This window comes from Papaver somniferum, chromosome 6, assembly GCF_003573695.1.
Source record: "Papaver somniferum cultivar HN1 chromosome 6, ASM357369v1, whole genome shotgun sequence".
In the NCBI taxonomy this organism is placed as follows: Eukaryota; Viridiplantae; Streptophyta; class Magnoliopsida; order Ranunculales; family Papaveraceae; genus Papaver; species Papaver somniferum.
In genome coordinates, this window is record NC_039363.1 from 71,080,788 (window position 1) to 71,094,868 (window position 14,081).

A 14,081-nucleotide genomic window follows, 5' to 3' on the forward strand; every position below is an offset into this window, starting at 1 on the left:
TCACTTGGGAACTATATGCATTCGGGCAAACGGATTTTCGCTTAGTCGAAGAATGATCCCTCAGCAGTGGGTGCTCCGCTAAAACCGCAGGAGAAGGCTTACTGTGACGGTTTTCTACCACATCATTCACGAATCCATGGATAGCGAGAAACTCATCCTGCCAAAATATGTTATATTTGCAGGTTGTTGATGGATTTCGTTCCGCGAGCGGAAAAGTGAGACTTTTACCTGACACAAGAACACTAGCATCGAGAACAATTGGTGACGAGTCTTCTGGAAAAACCGGATGACGAACGAGTGGGACCCCTTGGTCAAAACCCATATGCCGAACCGCCCTATTGATATTGTAAGAAACTGCTTTGAAAGATCCTCGAAAAAAAGACGGCACATGACCGGGCGTGCAACTTCGCATGAACACCATCTCTCCAACACTCATATTCTCTTTATCAGAAGACAAAGACATGCTCGGAGAAGGAGCAAAGGTATTTATATGAGTTATGGCCGCATGCACCGGAGCCCATTGACGAAAATTGACCATGTGCGAGTTTTCAAGGAATCCAACCAGGTTCGAACCAATCTTTGGGCGCCTATTCGACCAACACAGTATCCTAGAACCACCCCAAGACTCGGGAAGTATGGCCAACGGTTTTGGAGCATACCTTTCAAAGTGCTCCCACAGCCACGCTTGGAGAAAGGCGGCATGAATATACGAATCCACTTTCATGTAGCCATTTGAAGCGCACATGTCCGCGACCAGATGATCCAAGTGTGTGTACAGAGAACCAAGAAACAAGCCGCCAATAGGTAGAACGACACCTTTTTCCAATTTTATGGCAAACTTGATAAGTTCCTATCTTATCTCCTTCTTACCAGAGTCGTCATCGAAAATATCTCTGGATAACCACAGAGCCAAGAACGCTGCGACATGAAGTGTACTATTTTTCTTATTTGGCTCCAACTCAAATGGAAACCATTGAGACACCCACCAGCCATAGAAGCACCTCGTCTCATTTTATTTCCGAAAGAATCCTTTTGATTTCGAGGTTTCCTATTACGGGAAGGTTCAGCAAGACAGCCACGCTCTCTAAAGAGATAGTCATTTCACCCCACCTGCATATGGCCGTTTGAGTGTCCGGACACCATCTGGAAATAAAAACAACCAAGCCTGGAATATCTTTCCTAATTTGAAGCACTACGGAAGCCGCGACAGCATCAATAATCCGCGCCTTGGTTAAACTGGCTTTTACACATTCCTGACTCATCATGAATCACATCCATTTCTCAAAGGGACGCAACTAACCCACACATATTTTAAATTCAATGGGAGAAGTAGAATAATCTTTCCTATGAAGACAAAACCTTATTACACCTCCAGGACGAACTGATCGGGCCTCTCCTTCACTTTCCGGACCAGTCAGAAGAATCGACACGTACTTGGGATGATTTTTCCTAATTGTGGCGGATGTTGTAAAGAACTCATCATCTATGTTTGTCTTGGAATTGCCAACATCTTTCGGTACGGCATAACTTTTCTCAAATGATATCCTAACGAAATTCTCTCACGCTACTTTCACCTTCGAAATAACTACAATGGAACAAGACGAAGAGAAATTATTACGAAAAGTGCATGGAAATTATTTTCTCAGACACAGGAGATCCATCCTGGACGCAAACCAATTTGTTGCAAAGTCATAATGCGCATGAGCAAAGAAATGGGTACTGACAGACCCTGCATCACCACCTCATGCCAAGGCCGTACCCTGCAGCAGAAAATTTACGCCCGGACGAGGAGGCGCGCCCCACCATGAGAACAATACACACGGCCACACCAGGAAAAGGGAGGAAACCCTAGGAGCTAGGTTTTCACGGGAAGGGAATGACAGTTACTAGCTCATGCATGCCTACTTTGCACAGTAATTGAGGCGACCATCATTAATACGGTATTCACGCCTAAATGTTACTACAAGTTCACGCAAAGATATTTACGGCTAGGATTCATACCAACACAAAAGAACAATATTTTTACAAGTTCATGAAAAAGTACGCCTACAGCTAGGGTTTGCACTAACACAAGAAAAAAAGAAAAACAAGTTAAAGAGGAAGTGCTGGAAGACATACCTGGGATTCGCTCGTCCGCTTTACTGTTACCACACGTCCAGAATAAAAAAAATATAAAGGTGTGAAATAAAAGGAAATGCCGGTCCCCTTTTATAGGCGTGGTACTTGGAAGTTTTAATAAGGAAAGGACTTCCTATTTGAGTCAAGTAAGGAAAAGAGGCAACCGGGCCCGTGAAGACAAATCACCATGCCAAGCCGTCTGTGCATGCTTTGCCTCACCAAACCGCGCCATTGCCTTGGCCCCACCATGCCAAGTCGTCCGCACCATGCCTTGGCCCCACCACGCCAAGTCGTCCACATGCTTTGCCTCACCAAGCCGTACACCATGCCAAGCCGTCTGCGCCATTGCTTTGGCCCCACCATGCCAAGCCGTCTGCGCCATTGCCTTGGCCCTACCATGCCAAGCCGTCCGCGCCATGACTTGCCGCGCCAACGCCAACAACTCTCCAAGCCAGCGTCATGATGTTCCCTAACCCAGCCAAGGTGATACATGGCCAGACTAAGGAGACGATCTTCATCTCACCACTTCACGGTCTACACCATGATAGACACATTTTTGTGTCTAATTTGTCTCGATTCTATATATTGTTAGAGATCATTTTTGTACTTACTATGGTGTTTTATGTGTGTGTAGGTATTTTTGGCCAATAAACAATTTTGGAAAAATTGGCTCGAAAAGTTGCCTAAAGCACCTGGAGGAAATGATATTGGCACACACAGATTGGATAAGGGGAACCCCATGGCACCCCCAAGAGAGATGTTATCTACAACCCTACTCTGGATAGGGGGGCACCCTTTATCTTCACCAGAATTTTGGCGGTAAAAACTGAATTCAAATTCAGTTTTGCAGCGGAATTCTCAGGCGAGATTTTGCTGGAGTTTTGGCCGGATTCAATGGGCTCTTTGGATTGGATATATCCTGTTATGACTAAACAAGGCTGGTAGGTGTGATTGGATCGAATGAGTTTGGATAGATAAGCCGGAAGAAGAAATCATAGGTGTGGAGTTTCATGGGACTATTGAGATTTCATGAATCGGATTTGGAGTGATTCAGCTGCATATTTTTGTTGGGCTGGACTTCTTAAATCATAACAGGGTTGGTGTGTATGTTTGGATCAAGTATTTTGGGCTGAAAAACCATGTTGGAGCGAAACAGAGGAGCTGGATGTTTATCGAAGTTTTGTTGATGACTAGGAGGAGATTTAGTCGGAGTTTGACGTGGAGATGGATTGGAATTTAGTTGATGAGTCAAAACAGGATTGTTATGAGCTTTAGATTCGATAAAACAGTGACAAATCTTCGGTTTGAGCGAAACAGGGAAGTGAAGTTATTATCCGACTTTCTGGTTATATAAATGGGAGTTGGCGAGATTCTGGAGAGGTTAACTATATTTGGGACTCTATCTTACCTTATTTGAGAAGTTTACAACTCAGAGAACCTCGTAGAGAAGCTTGGCAGGGAAAGAAATCCCGAGACTTGAGGTGGAGGAAAGATAAGAATGGCCGAAGATTTCTTGAAGTTCAATCGACCTGTGGGCTATAAAAGGAGTTGGGATAGCTCATAGAAGACCTACGTACACTTTGGGGAAGTTTAGAACATAGCAGAGCATAAAAACACCAAGTTGCAGAGATACAGGCGAGAGGAAGAAGAAGAACACAGAACAGCAGTAAGAGACAGTCGCGGAATCCGTGGCCTTTTCTTTCAAATTCAATCACTTTGTCACAATTTCTGTAACAATTATTCGGAGTTCGCAACAGTTATGTGTTAGGGTACTTTGTAACAGTGGTTTGTAACAATTATATCCGTTACAAACACGCTGTTTTATACCTTCTCTTCTTTTTAATCAACTTTTGAGCAACAAACATGTATTTTGAGCAAGTGGTTAATATGAGGAGCTAAACCCCATTTCTGAGGCGATAGAGGAAGCTATTTTTCCAACAAAAAGTGGTATATTCTTATTTATTTATTTATTTATTTATCGCAATTATTTTTATGATTGTTTTGCCTTGAGTGAAAATCGTTTGAATGATTCTTGTTAAGCAATTGTTATTTCTTTTGATAGAGCATGCTTGGACCTAGGTTTTTGATGTTCTATGCTTCGGATTTACACTTGTTATTTTGAGAATCTACTTGTTGCAATAGTTTAGAATCAAATTGAACGAAAAAATTGCATGAATATAAATATTAGATTAAATCACTTTGAACTTGGAAAATAGTGGAATCTTAGTCTCAGTGTTCTTTTAATATTGATATCAACTTTGATTGAGTTTGCTATAATTTTTAGTGAGTTTTCTATTTTAATATTAGAATTTAAGTCTAATTAATATCCTTCGCAAGTCTGAGAATCGAACCACTTTTACCACTATCTACGACACACCAATTTTTGGCGTCGCCGACGCGGACTTGTTTTTAGGGTTTTAGATTTTTTTTTTTATTTTTTTTATTTTTTTTTTTTTTTTATGTTTTTGGGTATTTATCTTGTGTCTACAGGTTCTGGATCATAAAGAAAATTGAGCCAAGAGTTTGGTGATTTCATAAAGACTTGGAGCTAAAGATTAAAGCAAAAAGAACAGAAAAGAAGACAATTTTATTTTAGTTTTTATTTTTTTTTTTTTTTTTTAAAAAAAACATGTATTAGGATTTATTATTTTTGTAATTTTTCTTTACTTTTTTGGACTTTTGGACTTTTGGACTTTGGGACATTATTTTTTTATTACCTTACGGAAGGGTACTTTAAATATAAATTGTTTGCAGAGAAGGAGGACAATTACGATATTGTCTCTGCACCTTGGGTTCGTACACTTGACATCGGAGTCAGTGGCCCGAGTCGACTACAACCGATTCCTCCCCCGTCTGGAACGGTAGGTAAGATTCTAAACACTTGCGAATCCCCTGTCAGCGAGTTACTGGACTCCTTCGTATGCATATATGTTGAGGACTGAATACAGACATTTATTTTTCTAGTAAAGGGCAAGGCCTGGCCATACAAGATAAGGGTTCGGATTTCATCACCGTTCTTTTCTTGCCCGCTTTAGGAACACATAACCTACGCGAACCTAAGCCTAAAATTTTGACTAGAACGAGACCGACATGGTAACGATCTTAACAGGAAAGTCATTCGAAAAATATTGGTTACTATTTTAAGCATACTTCGAAGTTCTTGACGGTTTCTATAAGTTGAATGCGTGACTGCGCCGCCTTTTAATACTGGTGAGGCCTTGGGACCGAGCTTCCCTCACCTCTATTCAACTTACTTTAACTCGGATTGATTCCAGAGGGGTTTTCTTAAATTGTAACGAATTCCCTTTCGAAGGATTAGAAGTTGGTCTAGAAACAATCTAAGTGGAGCCATCATGCTTTTTGTTTGCTAGAAATCAATAGGTTTGATTTGGTTGAGTCGGCCTTGATCTGTGTTTGCTTACCCTTCCAATTTAGAAAATTCTATTGTATGCCTGAACGTAAAAGAGACGCACTAGGTAGATTTGTTAAAGAGAAACCTAGTAGTTCGAAGCGTCTCGATTACCTTAATCTAGAGAGTCCGACTTTTGGAGAGTCTGTTTTTGAACGTCAGCTTGAGGAGACAATCCCTAATATTCCGAATAGTGCCAGAAATGGCAACTTTAAAAGCTTTGTTAAATCCGACTAGGACTACGCGTCCTTCGTGTATTAAGTTAGCTGAAACGGAGGCACCCTATGAACTGAAACCTGGGACCTTACATATGCTCCCAATATTTTTAGGGAAAGAAAATTAAAACCCCTATTACCATGTTATGGATTTTGAGGAAATTTGTAGTACTCTAAGAACTAGAGGCTTAAATGATGATGCTTTGAAACTTAGGTTATTCCCATTTTCCCTGAAAGATAAGGCCAAGTCGTGGCTATATAGTTTGGACTCCGTGTCAATTGAGACATATGAACAACTTACATCTGCCTTTTTCAATAAGTTTTTCCCTAGGCACAAAACATCGCCTATTAGGACGCAAATATGCACACTTTCACAACAAGAGGGAGAATCTTTATATAGGTATTTGGAAAGGTTCAATGATTTATTATCCCAGTGTCCTCATCATGGTTTAGAAAAGGTTAGGCTAGTTCAGATCCTTTATGAGGGTTTAGATTATTCCACAACGACCATGGTTGAGTCTCTATGCACTGGTGGATTTGAAAACCAAACTGTTGATGCAGCGATGGAATTTTTTAATGAAATCGCCGAAAAAACCCAGCAATGGGAAAATAGTAGGGCACCCCAAAAAACAATTCTTTTAAGTAGAGGAAACTTTAATAGGGTAGAAGGAGGCTATGAATCAGATGCCAAAATTGTTGCTATAGCAAAAAGGTTAGAAGCTTTAGAAGTGGGCCAGACTAGTGGTAGAGTGGAGCCTTTTTTGGGAAGGCTAGAATATGGAAGAGCAAGCCAATGCTCTTTATAATAACAGTAGATTTGATAACCGTCAAAAAATTGACCCATATTCAGAAACCTATAATCCTGGTTGGAGAAACCATCCAAACCTTTCGTGGTCTAAGGGCCAGAGTCAAGGTCAGTTTAGTAATTCTAATACTCCCCCAGGTTTTGGCTATACTAAGAATCCTTCAGGACTAGCTCAGTTTCAGAATCAGTCAGATAAGAAAATCCTAAGTTTAGAGGAATCTCTCTCCTTGTTAACTCAGCAAACTGCAAAATTTCAGTTATCCGTAGAATAGAGTCTACAAGCTAGTAACAGGATAGGACAAGAAAATAGTCAAGCTATTTCCGTGTTAAAAACCCATGTTGGTCTGATAAGTGATTCTTTGAGAGAAAAAGGTAAGTTTCCTAGTGAAACACAACCCAACCCTAGAGGAGTTATGAATTAGGTGCAAAACCATCGAATCAAATGAATGTTGTTAGAACCCTTAGGAGTGGTAGAGTTGTAGACAATAAGGTAACCATGCCCGATAGTGAACATGCTGTAGTTCACCCCTCAGAATCTCACCTCTCAGGACCAGTAGCTGGGGAGACTGATAAAGTTTCTGATGATGTGAATTCGGTTCCTGAAAAGTCTGATTTTATGCCTAGATCCCCATTTCCCCAACTATTAATACCAACAAAAAAGGAGTCGAACTTTAATGACATATTGGAGGTTTTTAAGCAAGTTACCATAAACCTTCCTTTATTAGATGCAATTAGGCTATGCCAAGTTTCTTAAGGATATGTGTACGCGAAAGCGAAAACTTAGCGTCCATAAGAAAGCCTTTTTATCTAGTCACGTAAGTTCAATCATTCAGAACACCACAACTCCAAAGTACAAAGACCCAGGTTTTCCTAACATTGCTTGCACAATAGGTAACTTCCGGGTAGAAAAAGCTTTACTTGACTTAGGAGCCAGTGTGAACTTACTGCCATTCCATGTATACTTACATCTAGGACTTGGTTAAATGAAACCTACTCAGATGACACTGCAGTTAGATGATAGGTCTGTTAAAATCCCTCGAGGTGTTATCGAGGATGTTCTTATTGAGGTCGACAAGTTTATTTATCCAGTGGATTTCGTGGTCCTAGATACGCAACCTGTCCCTGACCCAGAGAACCAGATACCTGTGATTTTAGGTCTCCCATTTTTAGCTACGTCTAATGCGATCATTAACTGTCGAAATGGTGTGATGATTTTATCTTTTGGTAATATGACTATGGAGATGAACATTTTTAATGTCAGCAAGATACCTCATGAGCTAGATGACACATGTGTTGAAGAGGTGAACATGATAAAATCCTTAGTTCAGGAGTCATTACCAAACATTTTGTCTGAAGACCCATTAGAAAGTTGTCTATCCCATTTTGGTTTAGATTTTGACGACGATAGCACTATTGAACAGGTGAATGCTCTATTAGATTCTACCCCCGTGTTAGACACTGATAGATGTAAAGCTAGGTTCGAATCATTACCAGTTTCTGAGACTACCCTAATTCCTTCTTTAGAAAAGCCCCCGAAGTTGGACCTTAAACCACTACCCGATACTCTAAAGTATGTGTTTTTAGGCCCATCTGAGACTTTACCTGTGATTGTAGCTTCCTATTTGGATAATGATCCGGAAAGTAGGCTAGTAAATATACTTCAAGACAATAAGGAAGCTTTAGGGTGTACTATAGCAGACATTAAGGGTATAAGTCCTACTGTGTGTATGCATCAGATTCATTTAGAGGAAGACCCCAAACCTTCTAGGGAGATGCAACGTCGACTGAACCCTAACATGAAAGAGGTAGTTAGAAAAGAGGTGCTTAAGTTGTTAGATGCGGGTATTATTTACCCAATTTCAGACAGTAAGTGGGTCAGCCCTGTTCAGGTTGTCCCCAAGAAATCAGGTATCACTGTAGTCCAAAATGATAATAATGAGTTAATCCCAACCCGAGTGACCATGGGATGGTGTGTCTGTATTGACTATAGGAAATTGAACAAGGTCACAAGGAAGGATCACTTTCCCCTTCTTTTTATCGACCAAATACTAGAGAGGTTAGCTGGACATAGTCATTATTGCTTCTTAGATGGTTACTCCGGATATAATATGATCGTTATTTCCCCATAAGACCAAGAGAAAACCACTTTTACATGTCCTTTTGGTACCTTCGCGTATAGACGCATGCCTTTCGGGCTATGTAATGCCCCTGCAACTTTTCAGCGTTGTATGATGAGCATATTTTCTGATATGGTAGAACGGTTCTTAGAGGTCTTTATGGATGATTTTTCAGTGTTTGGTTCATCTTTCGATGAGTGCTTGCATCATTTGACATTAGTGTTGACTAGGTGTAAGGAAAAAAATTTAGTGCTTAATTGGGAAAAATGCCATTTCATGGTTAAATCAGGAATTGTTAGGGCACATCGTCTCTTCAAAGGGTATAGAGGTAGACAAAGCCAAAGTTGACCTTATTAAGACTTTACAGGTCCCAAAAACCGTAAAAGATATTAGGTCATTCCTAGGGCATGCAGGTTTTTACCGTCGATTCATTAAGGATTTTAGCTTGATTTCTAGACCTCTTTGCAATTTGCTTGCAAAGATGTTAAGTTTGTCTTTGATGATGCTTGTTTAGAGGCTTTTGAGAAGCTTAAAACTTTACTCACTACTGCCCCATAGTCCAGGCACCTAACTGGAACCTACCCTTTGAGATTATGTGATTCTTCAGATTATGCTATAGGCGTCGTTTTAGGACAACGAGAAAACAAATTACTTCATGTGATTTATTATGCTAGCAAAACTCTGAATGATGCCCAAATGAACTACACAACTACCGAGAAGGAACTTTTAGCCATCGTGTTTGCCTTGGATAAGTTTAGGTCCTACCTATTAGGTTCTAAGATCATAATCTATACAGATCATGCTGCTTTGAAATACCTTTTATCTAAGAAGGATACCAAACCTAGATTGATTAGATGGATCCTATTGTTACAGGAATTTTCCCCAGACATTAGAGACAAAAAGGGTGCAGAAAATGTAGTAGCAGACCACTTGTCTAGGCTAGTTGTTAGTTCCCCTAGTGATTCCCTTCCTATAAGGGATAGCTTTCCTGATGAACAATTGTTCTCTGTTTCCCAATCACCTTGGTATGCAAATATAGTGAATTATCTTGTTACTGGTCGAACCCCTCAACATTGGGGTAAGCAATATCGTTCTAGGTTTTTAGCCGAGGTTAAGCATTTCTTTTGGGACGATGCTTATTTGTTTAAGTATTGCCCAGACCAGATCATTAGGCGATGTGTACCTGAGAGTGACTAGTCCAGTATTCTCTCCTTTTGTCATGAACATGCATGTGGGGGTCATTTTAGTGCTAAGAAGACTGCTGCTAAGATATTACAGTGTGGTTTTTACTGGCCTTCATTGTTTAAAGACTCTCATAGTCATTGTGTTTTTTGTGAGCGTTCCCAGAGGTTAGGGACCATTTCCCGTAGAAATATGATGCCTTTGAACCCTATTTTAGTGATTGAGGTCTTTGAGTGTGGGGCATTGATTTTATGGGTCCATTTCCTATTTCGTTTGGTTATCTTTACATACTTGTCGCTGTAGACTATGTGTCTAAGTGGGTTGAGGCGGTTCCGTGTAAAACGAATGACTACAGGGTCGTAGTCCAGTTTTTGAAAGAAAATATACTTACACGATTTGGTACACCGCGAGCTATAATTAGTGATGGAGGTTCACACTTTTGTAATAGACCGTTTGCACTTTTAATGAAACAATATGGTATTACCCACAAAGTAGCTACCCCATATCACCCACAGACTAGTGGTCAAGTAGAGGTCTCTAATAGGGAAATTAAGCGTATTTTAGAGAAAACAGTTAATCCTAATAGGAAAGACTGGTCATCGAGGCTTACTGATGCCTTATGGGCTTATCGTACTGCGTTTAAGACACCCATTGGAATGTCACCTTATCGTTTAGTGTTTGGGAAGGCATGTCACCTTCCCGTTGAGTTAGAGCATAGAGCCTATTGGGCTATTAGGAACCTAAACTTTTCACTTGACAAGGCAGAAGCTCACAGAAAACTCCATCTTAATGAGTTGGACGAGATTCGTAGAGATGCATACGATAGTGCTAAGGAGTATAAGAACAAAATGAAACTTGTACATGATAAGAATATTTTACGAAAATCATTTTCTCCAGGTCAAAAAGTTCTTCTGTATGACACTCGTTTGCATCTATTCCCTGAGAAGTTGCGCTCTCGGTGGACCGGTCCTTTTACGGTCCGTACTGTTTTTCCTCATGGCGTTGTTGAGATTGAGACACCAGATGGTAGTAGTTCTTCAAAGGTTAACGGTCAGAGATTGAAGCTCTTTTTAGAACATTTTCCTACAGGTGATGTTGAGGAGGTCCCTCTGGAGGACCCTGTTTACCTTGATTGACCATCGAGGCGGTTTGTATGTTGTATATTATTTTTGTAGGTTTTTGGTTACACTTCACCCAGGTACTATCTTTCCGACTTCTCTCTTTACTATTTCCTCATGTTATTTATACTTTTGATAATGTTCTTTCACTAGAAACATTGAGGACAATGTTATATTTAAGTTTGGGGGTGGGGTAGAAACTTTTTGTTGCCTTTTTGTTACAATAAATAAACTCCAGAGCCTAGAAATTTATGCCTATTAAGGATGGCACTAACCAATCTAAGTGGATGGAATAATTTTGGTTGTAGGAGTTGAGGAACCAATATGACTAGATGGCAACATCTAAAGAGTCTATTCATAAAAGCACATAGATCAGGTGTTAGAAATAACATGATAGTTTCACCATATCTCGTTGAGTCCTTTTCACTTCTGTTTTTATTTTATTTTGTTTTTAAACTATGTTTCTCTAAGTGATTAGGTGGGGCTCACGATTCAAGTTGTTACCAATGCTAGGGTGAATTAGAGTGATTGAGATACAAAAAAAAAAAATCGAGACCAGACCACCAGACCAACCGGAATAAATTCAATAAAGTCGACCACTGGTACCCTTGTATATGCCAGTGTGTTGACCTAAAGTTAGGATTATCAATCACAGGTTCCCTTGTATATGCCAGTTGTGTTGATATTAGTCAGACTAGTATCTCAGTCCATTAGGATAGCTTCATTTTGGCGGAGGCCTTCAGACAGATATGAGAAACACCGTTCACCTAGTAAACATCAAAACCATCTATGTTTTTTCTCTATATCCATCTTCTTGATCTATCCATGTGATTAGTTTTGACTCCGGATATTGATGTCCATAGTGAGACTATCTGAGTAGAGCTCTGTCACTTATATATGAGTTTTAGTATGCTTGAGTGCAAACTCGTGTACAACAATTGGAATTTCACATCAGAGTACTTCCTCATGTAGTCAATAAGTATGCCAACCAAGGAGATTCTTTAGTGCCTTCCAAGGTTCTGCGTAGATATCTAGGCTCTGGAGTAAAGGTTTTATGGGTATACCTCTGGTAAGCCCTCCCGAGACTATAACTCGGCCACTAGGGACACCTAGCGGTTTAATGGATTATTGCATACGCTAAATGCAATCGATGATGCCTGCGACAGTGAGTTAAGATTTTATTTTATTTTTTCTCGAGGACTAGCAAATAATAGGTTTGGGGGTATTTGATAGACACATTTTTGTGTCCGTCCCGATTTTATATATTGTTAGAGCTCATTTTTGTACTTATTATGGTGTTTTATGTGTGTAGGTATTTTTGGCCAATAAACATTTTTGGAAAAATCGGCTCGAAAAGTTGTCTAAAGCACTTGGAGGAAATGATATTGGCACCCACATATTGGATAAGGGGCACCCCATGGCACCCCCAAGAGAGCTGCTATCTACACCCCTACTCTGGATAGGGGGCACCCTTTATCTTCACCAAAATTTTGGCGGGAAAAACTGAATTCAAATTCAGTTTTGCAGCGGAATTTTCAAGCGAGATTTTGCTGGAGTTTTGGCCGGATTCAATGGGCTCTTTGGATTGGATATATCCTGTTATGACTAAACAGGGTTGGTAGGTGTGATTGGATCGAATGAGTTGGGCTAGATAAGCCGGAAGAAGAAATCAGAGGTGTGGAGTTTCACGGGACTGTTGAGATTTCATGAATCGGAATTGGAGTGATTCAACTGCATATTTTTGTTGGGCTGGACTTCTTAAATCATAACAGGGTTGGTGTGTATGTTTGGATCAAGTATTTTGGGCTGAAAAACCTTGTTGGAGCGAAACATAGGAGCTGGATGTTTATCGAAGTTCTGTTGATGACTAGGAGGAGATTTAGTCGGAGTTTGACGTGGAGATGGATTGGAATTTAGTTGATGAGTCAAAACAGGATTGGTATGATCTTTAGATTCGATAAAACAGTGACAAATCTTCGGTTTGAGCGAAACAGGGAAGTGAAGTTATTATCGGACTTTCTGGTTATATATATGGGAGTTGGCGAGATTCTGGAGAGGTTAACTATATTTGAGACTCTATCTTACCTTCTTTGAGAAGTTTACAACTCAGAGAACCTCGTAGAGAAGCTTGGCAGGGAAAGAAATCCCGAGACTTGAGGTGGAGGAAAGATAAGAATATCCGAAGATTTCTTGAAGTTCAATCGACCTGTGGGCTATAAAAGGAGTTGGGATAGCTCATAGAATACCTACGTACACTTTGGGGAAGTTTAGAACATAGCAGAGCATAAAAACACCAAGTTGCAGAGATACAGGCGAGAGGAAGAAGATGAACACAGAACAGCAGTAAGAGACAGTCGCAGAATCCGTGGCCTTTTCTTTCAAATTCAATCACTTTGTCACAATTTCTGTAACAATTATTCAGAGTTCGCAACAGTTCTGTGTTAGGGTACTTTGTAACAGTGGTTCGTAACAATTATATCCGTTACAAACACGCTGTTTTATACCTTCTCTTCTTTTTAATCAACTTTTGAGCAACAAACATGTATTTTGAGCAAGTGGTTAATATGAGGAGCTAAACCCCATTTCTGAGGAGATAGAGGAAGCTATTTTTCCAACAAAAAGGGGTATATTCTTATTTATTTATTTATTTATCGCAATTATTTGTATGATTGTTTTTCCTTGAGTGAAAATTGTTTGAATGATTCTTGTTAAGCAATTGTTCTTTCTTTTGATAGAGCATGCTTGGACCTAGGTTTTTGATGTTCTATGCTTCGGATTTACACTTGTTATTTTGAGAATCTACTTGTTGCAATAGTTTAGAATCAAATTGAACAAAAAAATTGCATGAATATAAATATTGGATTAAATCACTTTGAACTTGGAAAATAGTGGAATCTTAGCCTCAGCGTTCTTTTAATATTGATATCAACTTTGATTGAGTTTGCTATAATTTTTAGTGAGTTTTCTATTTTAATATTAGAATTTAAGTCTAATTAATATCATTCGCAAGTCTGAGAATCGAACCACTTTTACCACTATCTACAAATCACATCACACCACAAATATAATCTACACAAGGCCGCCAAACATGAGGATCATGAACTCTCCTTACCTCTC